The following is a 17,155-nucleotide window of genomic DNA, read 5'->3' as shown; positions in this document are numbered from 1 at the left end:
AAAAAAAAGCACTCCGGCTTCAGGCCACGAGTGGCCTACCTGGACCATCCGACCGCCGTGTCATCCTCAGTGGAGGATGCGGATAGGAGGAGCGTTGGGTCAGCACACCGCTCTCCCGGCCGTTATGATGGTATTCTTGACCGAAGCCGCTACTATTCGTTCGAGTAGCTCCTCAATTGGCATCACGAGGCTGAGTGCACCCCGAAAAATGGCAACAGCGCATGACTGCCTGGATGGTCAGCCAGGTAAGTGCCGACCACGCCCGACAAGAAACATCGTCGTACCGGCCAATAAAAATATTTAAACTTTGTTGATCCATTATGGACCATGGGACAACCGATGGCAGGTATTTCTTGATGCAATAATTTACCAACAGCCATATGTACTGTAGAAATTTATTTTATGAACTTCTTATGTGCTGGCAGTTTCGGCATTACATTGATGCCATCTTCAGGCCCAGGCTGTGTCACCTGGTCACCAAGAGCCGTTGCATAACGATTTGATTCACGGATCCAGTTATATGGCTCCTTCCGTGTATAGCAATTTCACGAATATGACGTCTGGGGCCTGAAGATGGCATCAATGTAATGCCGAAACTGATAGTACATAAGAAGTTCATAAAATAAATTTCTACAATACATACGGCTGTTGGTAAGTTATTGCATCAAAAAATAAAAATATTGGCTTCACATTGTAAATATACTTCTGATTTTAGAGCTGCCTATTTAATCATTGATTTATTATTAGATATTTTGTAAATCAACAAGGTAGCGTGCGTGCGTTCGTGTGTGTGTGTGTGTGTGTGTGTGTGTGTGTGTGTGTGTGTGTGAAATCTTATGGGACTTAACTGCTAAGGTCATCAGTCCCAAAGCTTACACACTACTTAACCTAAATTATCCTAAGGACAAACACACACACCCATGCCCGAGGGAGGACTCGAACCTCCGCCGGGACCCGCCGCACAGTCCATGACTGCAGCGCCTCTGACCGCTCGACTAATCCCGCGCGTCAACAAGGTAGCAGCCTGCTTATCTCCCTTAGAGCAACAACTGAAAGGAAAACAATGGTAACTGCACTTAAGTGGCACAATAAAAGGTGTCCGAGGGCTCCGTCGTTCGGTTTCGTCACATATCGGGTTTGTTCGGAATACTTTATGTCGACTTTCCCGTTTTCTCATTTCTGCGAACGCCAGCGACGTACCAGTTGTAGTGTAAAAATTACGCCGTGAAGTCAAACGTTGCAGTTTCTGTTCGTAACGCCGAGCGGCGACTATTTTAGCCTTTCTCCCCCCCCCCCCCCCCGCCCCCTCCCCGAGCGTTTCCTCCCACCGAACAGACCACTCTTGCCATTTAGAATTTTGTTCATTTTCAGCAACTGTTCTTGAAGACTGCCGATGTGAAGAAACAGCACACTAGTTGCAACAATTTTTTTTTTAGCACAAGTGGTGTGCTATTTCTTCTCATTGGAAATCTTTTTATTTCATTCACACTGGCATCCTTCAGTGTAATCGCACTTCTTCTTTGTGCCACCTGTACTTGCTTCACACAGAAAGAAAAGCTGAAAAAGTAGTAAGGCTCCTTCACATAGTGAACGTAAAATTTCGGAAGAACAGATTCAAATATTAACCGAAAATTGTGATAAAGATATACACTACTGTCCGTTAAAATTGCTACACCACTAAGATGACGTGCTACAGACGCCAAATTTAGCCGACAGGAAGAAGATGCTGTAATATGCAAATGATTAGATTTTCAGAGCATTCAAACAAGGTTGGCGCCTGTGGCGACACCTACAACGTGCTGACATGAGGGACGTTTCCAACCGATTTCTCATACACAAACAGCAGTTGACCGGTTGGCGTGGTGAAACGTTGTTGTGATGCCACGTGTAAGGAGGAGAAATGCGTACCATCACGTTTCCGACTTTGATAAAGGTCGGATTGTAGCCCATCGCGATTGCGGTTTATCGTATCGCGATATTGCTGCTCGCGTTGGTCGAGATCCAATGACTGTTAGCAGAATATGGAATGGGTGGGTTCAGGAGGGTAATACGGAACGCCGTGCTGGATCCCAACGGCATCGTATCACTAGCAGTCGAGATGACAGGCATCTTATCCGCATGGCTGTAACGGATCGTGCAGCCACGTCTCGATCCCTGAGTCAACAGATGGGGACGTTTTCAAGACAACAACCATCTGCACGAACAGTTCGACGACGTTTACAGCAGCACGGACTATCAGCTCGGCGACCATGGCTGCCGTTCCCCTAGACGCTGCATCACAGACAGGAGCGCCTGCGATGGTGTACTCAACGACGAACCTGGGTGCACGAATGGCGAAATGTCATTTTTTTTTTTTGATGAATCCAGGTTCTGTTATAGCATCATGATGGTCGCATCCGTGTTTGGCGACATCGCGGTGAACGCACATTGGAAGCGTGTATTCGTCATCGCCATACTGGCGTGTCACCCGGCGTGATGGTATGGGGTGCCATTGGTTACACGTATCGGTCACCTCTTGTTCGCATTGACGGCACTTTGAACAGTGGACGTTAGATTTCAGATGTGTTACGACCCGTGGCTCTACCCTTCATTCGATCTCTGCGAAAACCTACATTTCAGCAGGATAGTGCGCGAGCGCATGTTGCATGTCTTGCACGGGCCTTTCTGGATACAGAAAATGTTCGACTGCTGCCTTGGCCTGAACATTCTCCAGATCTCTCACCAACTGAAAAGTGTGGTGGCTGAGCAACTGGCTCGTCACAATACGCCAGTCACTACTCTTACGGCCAGAGGTGGTTGTTCTGGGTACCGATTTCTCAGCATCTGTGCACCCAAATTGCGTGAAAATGTAATCACATATCAGTTCTAGTATAATATATTTGTCCAATGAATGCCCGTTCATCATCTACATTTCTTCTTGGTGTAGCAAATTTAATGGCCAGTAGTGTATTATAAAATAAAAATATCGGCACTCGATATTGCCCTCTCGGCGTCGATATATCGATGTATCGGGGGAAGTATGTCGACGATATATATATATATTGATATTTCTTGGAGAAAATATCGGTATATCGATATTTTATCAGCAGCCCTTCACTGGAAAGGTTGCTACTCCAGAGCGTGAACCTGTTGTGTCCCGTTGGCACACGCACTGCCGGTTCGTAGGACGGCCGGCGCGTGGGCGCTGTTTTCTTCGTCACGAGCACACCAAACTAAACAGAGCTGATAGACCTATGACTATATTAATACCAAGTGACACTTTAGCGCTTAATTCATCCGTCAGTTTTAATTAAAACTCGTACAGGATTTTTATATAAGGCGAAATTTCGTGGGGCAACAGTTTTTTAACAGATTCCCGAGTGGCGAGTTTGATTTCATTTTCATTAAGTACCGAGCCCGGCGCCGTGTCACTTTTTTTTTTTTTTTCGCCCTGCGGCCGATTAACAGAGCACATAATAATAAGATACGGAGCCACCGTTTGACAGGCGCCCGAATATTTATCGCCGTAATGCGGCCACAAATCCGACGGTGGAAAAATCTGTAATGAGGGATTATGAATGTCACCGCGGCCGGCGTATTAGAATTACAAAACGGGCGCCGCAGTAACTCGGGCGGCCGTCCTGGGCTTAATGGACGGGCGCGGCGTTCCGGGGACAGGTTAGCGGCGGCCGCGCCACGCGTCTCCCGCCAACAGCAGGTAGCCGGCGGGAGGTCCGCAGCAGCAGCAGCAGCAGCAGCAACGCGTCACAACTACTGCCGGGCAGGGGGACGTGTTTACAAAGGCGTGCGGAAGAGCAGCGTGTGCGTCGCTCTCCTCCAACACGGTTGCGGTAGATTTTCTTTCCTTTTCTTTTTTTTTTTTCTTTATTGAATTTCGATTCCCCCCGAAAGGGGGAGGGCTGGCAGCAGCTTAGTATGCCGCTCTTCAGCCTACAGACTTTGTTAGAATGATGAAGAGAATAAATAATAAAAACAGGCGATAAAATCGGAGACTTAAATAGTAACATGGCGAAAAAACCGTGGAACTTAAAACATAGAACAAAAGGGATGATGATACTATAAAATACATACGAAGCAGACAGGTAAATTAATAGACAGACAAAAAACACGGCGACAGTTTGGTTTCTGTTCGCAAAAGACATAAAATTCACACCCAGCGACAGCATGGTTTCTGTTCGCAACACTAGAAAGGCGAACAACACTGAACACTCACTCGAACACTGCACTAAAAAGTTTGCAAATGTGACACACCACAGCCGAGAGCACGTGGGGGGAAACTGGACAGATGATGGCAAAATAAAAAAAAAGGGGGTGGAAGGAGAGAAAAGCGAAGGGGGGGAGGGGTGAAAGGAGCCAATGGAGGATGAGGATCCATAAGAGGGGTGGGGGGTGCTGGGCAGACGCGACAGGGAATGGGGAAGGCAGAGGAGGGGAATACAAAAGGACTCGGGAGGGGGGGGGGAGAAGGGAGGTAGGGAGAGGTTTGGCAGGGAGAAAACAGGATGGAAGGGGGGGAGGGAACCAAGGAGGGGGGTGAGTATCAGAGTCTATTTGAGGGATAGATGGAGGGAGAGAGGGCATCATCCGGGAGGGAGAGTTGAGGGAAGCCACCTTGGGAAACGAGATGAAGGGTGTAGAGATGGAGGGTAGGGGGGACACAAAAGTGAAGGCGTGGCAAGGGGGGGTGGGGGGAGCAACCAGTGAATGAGGGGGATCAAGGCGGCGGGAGGTGTAGAGTATGGGGATATGTTCGAGGAATAGGAGCAGATAGGGGAAAGGTATGAGGTTATAGAGGATCTGCGTGGGGGACGGGAACGTACGGTTCCGGTAGACAATGTCATCCAATATGCCCCTCAAAAGTAGTAAGAATGAATAAGATCGAGTGGTTATGAATGCCAGTCCATTCCTGTGGCAGAAAGTTTGCAATAATCCAACGCAATGACTCTATTCCCGAAGATATACAGGGTGGTCCATTGAAAGTGACCGGGCCAAATATCTCACGAAATAAGCATCAAATGAAAAAACTACTAAGAACGAAACTCGTCTAGCTTCAAGGGGGAAACCAGATGGCGCTATGGTTGGCCCGCTAGATGGCGCTGACACAGGTCAAACGGATATCAATTGGGTTTTTTTAAATAGGAACCCCCATTTTTTATTACATATTCGAGTAGTACGTAAAGAAATATGAATATGAATAGTCACAAACGTATAAGAACGTGGTAACACGTAACATTCCGCCAGTGCGGACGGTATTTGCTTCGTGATAAATTACTCGTATTAAAATGGACCGTTTACCAATTCCGGAAAAGGTCGATATCGTGTTGATGTATGGCTATTGTGATCAAAATGCCCAAGGGCGTGTGCTATGTATGCTGCTCGATATCCTGGACGAAACCATCCAAGTGTCTGGACCGTTCGCCGGATAGTTACATTATTTACGGAAACAGGAAGTGTTCAGCCACATGTGAAACGTCAGCCACGACCTGCAACAAATTATGATGACCAAGTAGGTGTTTTAGCTGCTGTCGCGGCTAATCTGCACATCAGTAGCAGGCAAATTGCGCGAGAATCGGGAATCTCAAAAACATCGGTGTTGAGAATGCTACATCAACATCGGTTGCACCCGTACCATATTTCTATGCACCACTAATTGCATAGCGACGACTTTGAACGTAGTGTACAGTTCTGCCACTGAGCACAAGACAAATTACGGGACGATGACAGATTTTTTGCACGCGTTCTATTTAGCGACGAAGCGTCATTCACCAACAACGCTAACGTAAACCGGTATAATATGCACTATTGGACACGGTAAATCCACGATGGCTGCGAGAAGTGGAACATCAGCGACCTTGGCGGGTGAATGAATGGTGCGGCCTTATGGGAGGAAGGATAATTGTCCCCCATTTTATCGATGGCAATCTAAATGGTGCAATGTAGGCTGATTTCCTACGTAATGTTCTACCGATGTTACTACAAGATGTTTGACTGCATGACAGAATGGCGATGTACTTCCAACATAATGGATGTCCGGCATATTGCTCGCGTGCGGTTGAAGCGGTATTGAATAGCATATTTCATGACAGGTGGATTGGTCGTCGAAGCACCATACCATGGCCCGCACGTTCACCGGATCTGACTTCCCCGGATTTCTTTCTGTGGGGAAAGTTGAAGGATATTTGCTATCATGATCCACCGACAACGCCTGACAAGATGCGTCAGCGCATTGTCAATGCATGTGCGAACATTACGGAAGGCGAACTACTCGCTGTTGAGATGAATGTCGTTACACGTATTGCCAAATGCATTGAGGTTGACGGGCATAATTTTGAGCATTTTTTGCATTAATGTGGTGTTCACAGGTAATCACGCTGTAACAGCATGCGTTCTCAGAAATGATATGTTCACAAAGGTACATGTATCACAGTGGAACAACCGAAATAAAATGTTCAAACGAACATTTTTTTAATTTAAAAAACCTACCTGTTACCAACTGTTCGTCTAAAATTGTGAACCATATGTTTGTGACTATTACAGCGCCATCTATCACAAAGCGAAAAAAGTGGTCCACCTGAAACATTCATATTTCTTTACGTACTACACGAATATGTAATAAAATGGGGTTCATATTTTGAAAAACGCATTTGATATCCGTTTGACGTATGGCAGCGCCATCTAGTGGGCCAACCATAGCGCCATCTGGTTTCCCCCTTCTAGCTAGACGAGTTTCGTTCTTTGTAGTTTTTTCGTTTGATGCTTATTTCGTGAGATGTTTGGCCCGGTCACGATCAACGGACCACCCTGTATATTCCGCACATTGTCAGTCTGGGGGCGATCGGCAATGTACAGGATGATTCCTAAAGAATACCACAGCTTTGAAAATCGGTATTTAATCGAGGGATTACGATGGAACTTTGGGTAATTAATCATTGTGAATATTACTTAACAAAGTTTTTTCAGGAGAAAAAAAGTTCATAAATGCGCAGTTTGACCCCTTCCAGACACTCGAGCGACATCAACCAGATACTCGAAGTCGTTCCGCACTCCGGCGTAACAGTTTGGGTAACTGCAGTTATTCCTTCTTCAGTTCCTCAATGTTTTATAGTAGAGGTGGTCGAATCACCATATCTTTAACATGCCCCATAGAAAACATCACGGGAGCTGAAGTCAGGGCTTCTTGAAGGCTAGCGATGAAGCGCTCTGTCTTGATCTGGCTGGCGTCCAGTGCAATGCTATGGTTACCTCTCGTTCAGATGGTCATAGACAGATACGTGCCAATGGGATTGCGCCCCATCCGGCTGAAATGTGAGCTGCCGTGCTGCTTCATCGAGTTGAGGGAACAACCAATTCGCAACATTTTCAGATAGGTTTGTCCAGTTACAATTGCATCTTAAAAAAAAAAAGGACCAAAAACATTATCATCAACTTATATGGATATGGTGTCTGTTCTTTCGGACATGTCCGAAAGAACAGACACCATTAATGACCTGCCGTCCGCCCCGATAGCTGAATGGTCAGCGTGACGGACTGCCGCCCTGAGGGGCCCGGGTTCGAGTCCCGGCTGGGTCGGGGATTTTCTCCGCTCAGGGTCTGGGTGTTGTGTTATCTTCATCATCATTTCATGCTGGCACTGTAGCTCAGCGTGTGCGGTCAGAGGGTTAGCTGCCCTCCGTAATAATAATAATAATAAAAAACTGATCTAACCGGTCAACGACGAATTTGAACGAATGACTTACGACGTCCGCCCCGAGCAAATGCAACGAAAAAAAAAAAAAATGGATAGAGCATCTGCCATGAAAGCAGGAGATCCCGGGTTCGAGTCCCGGTCGGGACACACATTTTCACCTGTCCCCGTTGATATATATCAACGCCCGTCAGCAGCTGACGGTATTAATATAATTCTAATTTCTAAAAACTTTATTGGCTGAAATGGCACAGCAAATGTTCACCTTTGGTGAACCACTTTGTAACCTTCCCGTATAAATAAAAAATATATAAAATAATGTTATGTAACCATCCTGAACATAAAATAAAAAAATAAAAGAAGTAAATTTGGATAATTAAATTCTGACGTACGAAAACTGATAAATCTTAACTCATGAAAAACTGATAAATTTTGACGTAAGCAGCGCTACGCCATGGCCCTGTGAAATCAAACTGAATCTGTCCGTGAGAAATAAAGTGAAAAATTATCACCTCGTGATGGTGTCGCCGGATAACGCTGTCTATATATCTGCTCGTAAATGGCACAGCTTAGTGCAATGCTGGCCTATCTACTAATACTGGATAACCTCTGTCTGAGATCTGAATTACTAGAAAAACTGACTTTACTTAGTGAAACAGCTGCACAGCTGGTCGTCTGATTACTAAAGAACACATGACTATGATCTGACAAAAATTCAGGAATACTTTAATTTAGATAAATGATTGGATCGGGACTGGCAATGACTTAAGGGGAAATTATACTTTTATAGTTGAATGGTAAAAACAATTATATTCTGAAAATTTTTTACGTTATTGTTAAAGATTTACAATCGATTACACGGGAAAATTGAATATATTACAAATCTTGGTCAACTGGTGTTGCAAATCACAAAAGAAAAGATTGAAACTGTTGTGTCCAGGTCCTACCGTCCAGACACAACGAGGTAGCTAGGTGCACGCTAAACTAACGCAGACGGGCTTGAAGTTCTGGAACATGAGACTTATTAATGAATAAGAAGAAAAGTACATATAGGTTTGTTACTTAACTTTAATGAATCCTTGGAATACATCTCTCTTGAATATTAGTACGCTATAAGCACTGATACAAATGGCGCCTTGCTAGGTAGTAGCTATGGACTAAGCTGAAGGCTATACAATCTGTCTCTCGGCAAATGAGAGGAAAGCTTCGTACGTCTGGTCGCAAGCTATGTAGTCCGTACAACTGGGGCGAGGTCTAGTCCGTGTCTTGTGACCTGCCATGTGGTGGCGCTAGGATTGCGATTACACAGTGGCGACACGCGGGTCCGACATGTACTATAGGACCGCGGCCGATTTAAGTTACCACCTAGCAAGTGTGGTGTCTGGCGGTGACACCACAGAAACTAATTCATATTAACATCTCAGACAAGTGGCTTAACTACGTGCATGCCAGTAAAAATAATAAATTTTACCTTACAATAGATGGTTGACTTAATTACACTGTTGATTTTTCATTATATTAACAATTATTCATCATCTCATTCCATGGTATCATTAAGCTCTGCGGATGATCACAATTGTTACTCAGTTCGATATAATAAAACTTTACAATTTGTTCTGCTGTGTGACTTCAACAACTACTAACAGTAAACTACGGTGTACCAGCGACATACTACAACTACACTGTAGCAGAGAGCGACTGCAACTGCGGCACAGACTACTCTGACCTGCGACTCTATTGCAGCTCTCTTTTGACGGGGGCAAAGATATTTTACGTCTCAGGCAGCACCTGTGACTTGTCGATCTAGCAAGTGAGCAATACATCGAGATTACATTTGCTCCAGCAGGGTGGTGAACCCCTTACAACGTTCATGGTGAATTGTTTCCCGCTGCTTCTCAGCGACCCAAATACGGACCCTGTGCCAATTGACTTTCCCTGTCGCGTGAAATTTTGCTTCATCGCTAAACAGTAGCTTCGAAATGAACGGGTCACCTGTTTCCATTTAGTCAAGGACAAACTCACAGACGTTTTTACTTATAATCCGTCATGATTGCAAAATGTTTATTCATATAACCGGTTTCGGTTCGTCTAGAACCATCTTCAAATCTGATCTACATCCACATCTACATCTACATGACTACTCTGCAATTCACATTTAAGTGCTTGGCAGAGGGTTCGTCGAACCACAATCATATTATCTCTCTACCATTCCACTCCCGAACAGCGCGCGGGAAAAACGAACACCTAAACCTTTCTGTTCGAGCTCTGATTTCTCTTATTTTATTTGGATGATCATTCCTACCTATGTAGGTTGGGCTCAACAAAATATTTTCGCATTCGGAAGAGAAAGTTGGTGACTGAAATTACGTAGAATAGATCTCGCCGCGACGAAAAACGTCTTTGCTGTAATGACTTCCATCCCAATTCGCGTATCATATCTGCCACACTCTCTCCCCTACTACGTGATAATACAAAACGAGCTGCCCTTTTTTGCACCCTTTCGATGTCCTCCGTCAATCCCACCTGGTAAGTATCCCACACCGCGCAGCAATATTCTAACACAGGACGAACGAGTGTAGTGTAAGCTGTCTCTTTAGTGGACTTGTTGCATCTTCTAAGTGTCCTGCCAATGAGACGCAACCTCTGGCTCGCCTTCCCCACAATATTGTGTATGTGGCCTTTCCAACTGAAGTTGTTCGTAATTTTAACACCCAGGTACTCAGTTGAATTGACAGCCTTGAGAATTGTACTATTTATCGAGTAATCGAATTCCAACGGATTTCTTTTGGAACTCATGTGGATCACCTCACGCTTTTCGTTATTTAGCGTCAACTGCCACCTGCCACACCATACAGCAATCTTTACTAAATCGCTTTGCAACTGATACTGGTCTTCGGATGACCTTACTAGACGGTAAATTACAGCATCATCTGCGAACAACCTAAGACAACTGCTCAGATTGTCACCCACGTCATTTATATAGATCAGGAACAGCAGAGGTCCCAGGACGCTTCCCTGGGGAACACCTGATATCACTTCAGTTTTACTCGATGATTTACCGTCTATTACTACGAACTGCGACCTTCCTGACAGGAAATCACGAATCCAGTCGCACAACTGAGACGATACCCCATAGGCTCGCAGCTTGATTAGAAGTCGCTTGTGAGGAACGGTGTCAAAAGCTTTCCGGAAATCTAGAAATACGGAATCAACTTGAGATCCCCTGTCGATAGCGGCCATTACTTCGTGCGAATAAAGAGCTAGCTGCGTTGCACAAGAACGATGTTTTCTGACACCATGCTGATTACGTATCAATAGATCGTTCCCTTCGAGGTGATTCATAATGTTTGAACACAGTATATGCTCCAAAACCCTACTGCAAACCGACGTCAATGATGTAGGTCTGTAGTTAGATGGATTACTCCTACTACCCTTCTTAAACACTGGTGCGACCTGTGCAATTTTCCAATCTGCAGGTACAGATCCATCGGTGAGCGAGCGGTTGTATATGACTGCTAAGTAGGGAGCTATTGTATCAGCGTAATCTGAAAGGAACCTAATCGGTATACAATCAGGACCTGAAGACTTGCCCGTATCAAGCGATTTGAGTTGCTTCGCAACCCCTAAGGTATCTACTTCTAAAAAACTCATGCTAGCAGCTGTTCGTGTTTCAAATTCTGGAATATTCCATTCGTCTTCCCTGGTGAAGGAATTTCGGAAAACTGCGTTCAAAAACTCCGCTTTAGGGGCACAGTCGTCGGTAACAGTACCATCGGCACTGCGCACCGAAGGTATTGACTGCGTCTTGCCGCTTGTGTACTTTACATACGACCAGAATTTCTTCGGATTTTCTACCAAATTTCGAGACAATGTTTCGTTGTGGAACCTATTAAAGGCATCTCGCATTCAAGTCCGTGTCAAATTTCGCGCGTCTGTAAATTTTAGCCAATCTTCGGGATTTCGCGTTCTTCTGAACTTCGCATGCTTTTTCCGTTGCCTCTGCAACAGAGTTCGGACCTGTTTTGTGTACCACGGGGGATCAGTTCCATCTCTTACCAATTTATGAGGTATGAATCTCTCAATTGCTGTTGCTACTATATCTTTGAATTTGAGCTACATCTCGTCTACATTGGCATAGTCAGTTCGGAAAGAATGGAGATTGTCTCTTACGAAGGCTTCTAGTGACACTTTATCCGCTTTTTTAAATAAAATTATTTTGCGTTTGTTTCGGTTACAGGCGTAACCCGTCCAAGCATGTGAAAGTTGCTGTGCTTGGACGGGTTACTCCTGTAACCGAAATATCAGATCTGAAGATGGTTCTAGAGGAACCGAAACCGATCATATGAATAAAAATTTTTCAATCAAGACGGATTGTAAGTAACATTGTAAAATCACTGATTGCGACTATCTTATCAGGCAATATGTCAGTTTTTGCAAACTCACAGACCTCGATTCTTTTCACATTATCAGCTTCGGAAAGGGCTACAACCGACTGCAGACGATAAGGTTTCATTAGTAGCCCTTTTCTTTGGAGTCTCCAAATGGCCGGTTGCGGAATTTGCTAGCTCGGCATCGACTGCGTGCAAATGCTTCCTGAATGCGGCCAACATTTTCTTCACTCGTGCGTGGCCGTCTGGAACTTTGCCTTTGCACAAACACCCTTTCTTTCTGAATTGTTTATACCAACGTACAATACACGACCTACCAGGATGCTTAACACCATACTTGGTTCGAAACGCACGCTGAACTACTCTCGTAGATTCACTTCTGCCGTACTTGTTAACGCAAAAAGCTTTTTGTTGAGCATTCGCCATTGTTGCTAAATTTTGGGTTTCTCGTTCTGAACGGTGCTCTTACCAGCCATGTTTGCACTAACAACAGAAACGAACGTTACGTGGTCTACAGCACTCCTAGCACCCAAATGAGTAACCAAATGAGCTTCCTTCAATTGACTACAGAAAGAGCATAACTCTCCTTTTCTTCTTAGCAGAGTTCTCGATTTTCAGAGTTATGGTACTCTTTTTTTTAATCATCCTGTATAATAACCGAAGAGATCTTTCCAAGTCAGATTATATAAAAATGCATCTTGTATTGGATGACGTATGCCGACAGAGCTATGCTGTCACCATCGGATCATAAGCTTTAAAATTGTTAGAACATATTGTCCTTCAGTGTAGCAAGTCGCTCCATATTATACAGGGTGATTCAAAAAGAATACCACAACTTTAGGAATTTAAAACTCTGCAACGACAAAAGGCAGAGCTAAGCACTATCTGTCGGCGAATTAAGGGAGCTATAAAGTTTCATTTAGTTGTACATTTGTTCGCTTGAGGCGCTGTTGACGAGGCGTCAGCGTCAGTTGATGCTACGATGGCGACCGCTCAACAGAAAGCTTTTTGTATTATTGAGTACGGCAGAAGTGAATCGACGACAGTTGTTCAGCGTGCATTTCGAACGAAGTATGGTGTTAAACCTCCTGATAGGTGGTGTATTAAACGTTGGTATAAACAGTTTACAGAGGACGGGTGTTTGTGCAAAGGGAAAAGTTCTGGACGGCCGAGAACGAGTGATGAAAATGTAGCACGCATCCAGCAAGCATTTGTTCGCAGCCCAGGAAAATCGACTCGCAGAGCTAGCAGAGAGCTGCAAATTCCACAATCAACTGTATGGAGAGTCCTACGAAAAAGGTTAGTTATGAAACCTTATCGTCTGAAATTGGTTCAAGCACTGTCTGCAGCTGATAAGATTAAAAGAATCGATTTCTGTGATTTTATCCTTGCTCAAATGGAAACAGATGAATCTTTCGTTTCAAAGATTGTGTTTAGTGATGAAGCAACTTTCCACACTAACGGGAAAGTCAACCGTCACAATGTCTGTATATGGGGCACTGAGAATCCGCGGGAAACAACTCAGTATGAACGTGACTCCCCTAAGGTGAACGTTTTCTGTGCCATTTGAGCCAATAAAGTTTTTGGTCCCTTTTTCTTCGAAGGTGCTACTGTAACTAGACTACTTCCCTCAGCTCGAACAAGAAGCACAACAATTCATATTTCAGCAGGATGGAGCGCCACCACATTGGCACTTATCTGTCCGTAACTGCCTGAACGTCAACTACCCGAGGCGATGGATCGGCCGCCAGGCAGCCCGTGACAGAGCACTTCATCACTGGCCTCCAAGAAGCCCTGATCTTACCCCCCTGCGAATTTTTCTTATGGGGGTATGTTAAGGATACGGTGTTTCGGCCACCTCTCTTAGCAACCATTGATGATTTGAAACGAGAAATAACAGCAGCTATCCAAACTGTTACGCCTGATATGCTACAGAGAGTGTGGAACGAGTTGGAGTATCGGGTTGATATTGCTCGAGTGTCTGGAGGGGGCCATATTGAACATCTCTGAACTTGTTTTTGAGTGAAAAAAAAAACCTTTTTAAATACTCTTTGTAATGATGTATAACAGGTTATATTATGTTTCTTTCATTAAATACACATTTTTAAAGTTGTGGTATTCTTTTTGAATCACCCTGTATATAGCGCCGATTACGAGTGTTCATGTTCATCTTGCAACACTGATGGACGATATGTTACAGTAATTTTAAAGCATGCTGGCAGCACAGCTGTGTCGAAACCGGTCATCCCATAAAATGCTTTTTCGACGGTCTTGGCCTGTGAGGTTCTTTTTCGGTTATCAAATTCCCAAAGTATTCAGGGAAAGCGTAACACCTGTTCGGTGCAATGTGGTCTGGCTCCATCCTGCAAGAAACACTCGGTGCCTGATCGAGTTTGCAGCGCTAGCCATGTGGCGACCAACTGTATCAAAATTGCCACATAACTCTCACTAGTGATCGTTTCTCGCATGAGGAAAGGCCCAACAGTGCCTCTGCTGCATACAGCCGCCCAAAGAGTAACTTTGGGAGAATAAATTCACACGAATGGCGATTTTCGGAGCCCCAAAATCATCAGTTTGGTTTAATCATTACTTCTTGGTGGAAATGAGCTTCCATCTGTGAACCAGATGCAGCAACATCAAATCCTTTATTATCAAATGGTTCAAATGGCTCTGAGCACTATGGGACTTAACTTCTCAGGTCATCAGTACCCTACAACTTAGAACTACTTAAACCTAACTAACCTAAAGATATCACACACATCCATGTCCGAGACAGGATTCTAACCTGTGACCGTAGCGGTTGCGAGGTTCCAGACTGTAGCGTCTAGAACCGCTCGGCCACTAAGGCTGGACTTTATTACCAGTCACTGTGACAATCTGGTAAGCAAAGTCAGCCCAGCTGGTAGACATATGGCGTTGTAGCTTTGGATTATGAATGGAGAGATGTGTAGGCTCCGTCTCAGTATTTTCGCTTCAAACCAATTTCTGCTGCAATTTCATTCTACACTCCTGGAAATTGAAATAACAACACCGTGAATTCATTGTCCCAGGAAGGGGAAACTTTATTGACACATTCCTGGGGCCAGATACATCACATGATCACACTGACAGAACCACAGGCACATAGACACAGGCAACAGAGCATGCACAATGTCGGCACTAGTACAGTGTATATCCACCTTTCGCAGCAATGCAGGCTGCTATTCTCCCATGGAGACGATCGTAGAGATGCTGGATGTAGTCCTGTGGAACGGCTTGCCATGCCATTTCCACCTGGCGCCTCAGTTGGACCAGCGTTCGTGCTGGACGTGCAGACCGCGTGAGACGACGCTTCATCCAGTCCCAAACATGCTCAATGGGGTACAGATCCGGAGACCTTGCTGGCCAGGGTAGTTGACTTACACCTTCTAGAGCACGTTGGGTGGCACGGGATACATGCGGACGTGCATTGTCCTGTTGGAACAGCATGTTCCCTTGCCGGTCTAGGAATGGTAGAACGATGGGTTCGATGACGGTTTGGATGTACCGTGCACTATTCAGTGTCCCCTCGACGATCACCAGTGGTGTACGGCCAGTGTAGGAGATCGCTCCCCACACCATGATGCCGGGTGTTGGCCCTGTGTGCCTCGGTCGTATGCAGTCCTGATTGTGGCGCTCACCTGCACGGCGCCAAACACGCATACGACCATCATTGGCACCAAGGTAGAAGCGACTCTCATCGCTGAAGACGACACGTCTCCATTCGTCCCTCCATTCACGCCTGTCGCGACACCACTGGAGGCGGGCTGCACGATGTTGGGGCGTGAGCGGAAGACGGCCTAACGGTGTGCGGGACCGTAGCCCAGCTTCATGGAGACGGTTGCGAATGGTCCTCGCCGATACCCCAGGAGCAACAGTGTCCCTAATTTGCTGGGAAGTGGCGGTGCGGTCCCCTACGGCACTGCGTAGGATCCTGCGGTCTTGGCGTGCATCCGTGCGTCGCTGCGGTCCGGTCCCAGGTCGACGGGCACGTGCACCTTCCGCCGACCACTGGCGACAACATCGATGTACTGTGGAGACCTCACGCCCCACGTGCTGAGCAATTCGGCGGTACGTCCACCCGGCCTCCCGCATGCCCACTATACGCCCTCGCTCAAAGTCCGTCAACTGCACATACGGTTCACGTCCACGCTGTCGCGGCATGCTACCAGTGTTAAAAGACTGCGATGGAGCTCCGTATGCCACGGCAAACTGGCTGACACTGACGGCGGCGGTGCACAAATACTGCGCAGCTAGCGCCATTCGACGGCCAACACCGCGGTTCCTGGTGTGTCCGCTGTTCCGTGCGTGTGATCATTGCTTGTACAGCCCTCTCGCAGTGTCCGGAGCAAGTATGGTGGGTCTGACACACCGGTGTCAATGTGTTCTTTTTTCCATTTTCAGGAGTGTATTTCGCTGGATAACTCGAGAAACCTTGGCATTATTTTCGGTAGTAACTACAGTTTCTCTGGAGCCAACATTGCCTGCTAGATCATCATCCACATTGCGTGTACATTGCAATTGGGCTAAGAGCGTGCAAATGGTTTTCGCATCATGTCCCTCTGGAGCATTAAATGGTGCCTTGTTGCCTTAGGACTGGTCTATAACCTGTGGTATTCCAGTAGCAGAAAAAAACGCGTTCTTCAATGGATTACATGGTTTTAAACTCTCCCTTCAGTGCGCTAACCCCCTTTCGTTTCAACGGTGGCTGACCACTCCGAGCTGCGGTGCACTGTTTGTAGCAGTCCGTCTTCAGGCCACAAGTGGCCCATCGGTACCATCCGACCGCCGTGTCATCCTCAACTGAGGATGCAGATAGGAGGGGCGTGTGGTCAGCACACCGCTCTCCCGGTTGTTATGATGGTTTTCTGTGACCGGAGCCGCTACTATTCGGTCGAGTAGCTCCTCAATTGGCATCACGAGGCTGAGTGCACCCCGAAAAATGGCAACAGCGCATGGCGGCGGGATGGTCACACGTCCAAGTGCCAGCCACGCCTGACAGCGCTTAACTTCGGTGATCTGACGGGAACCGCTGTATCCACTGCGGCAAGAACTTTGCCTGCAC

This window comes from Schistocerca nitens, chromosome 1, assembly GCF_023898315.1.
Source record: "Schistocerca nitens isolate TAMUIC-IGC-003100 chromosome 1, iqSchNite1.1, whole genome shotgun sequence".
Lineage (NCBI taxonomy): Eukaryota > Metazoa > Arthropoda > Insecta > Orthoptera > Acrididae > Schistocerca > Schistocerca nitens.
Note: the sequence above shows the minus strand (reverse complement) of the source record.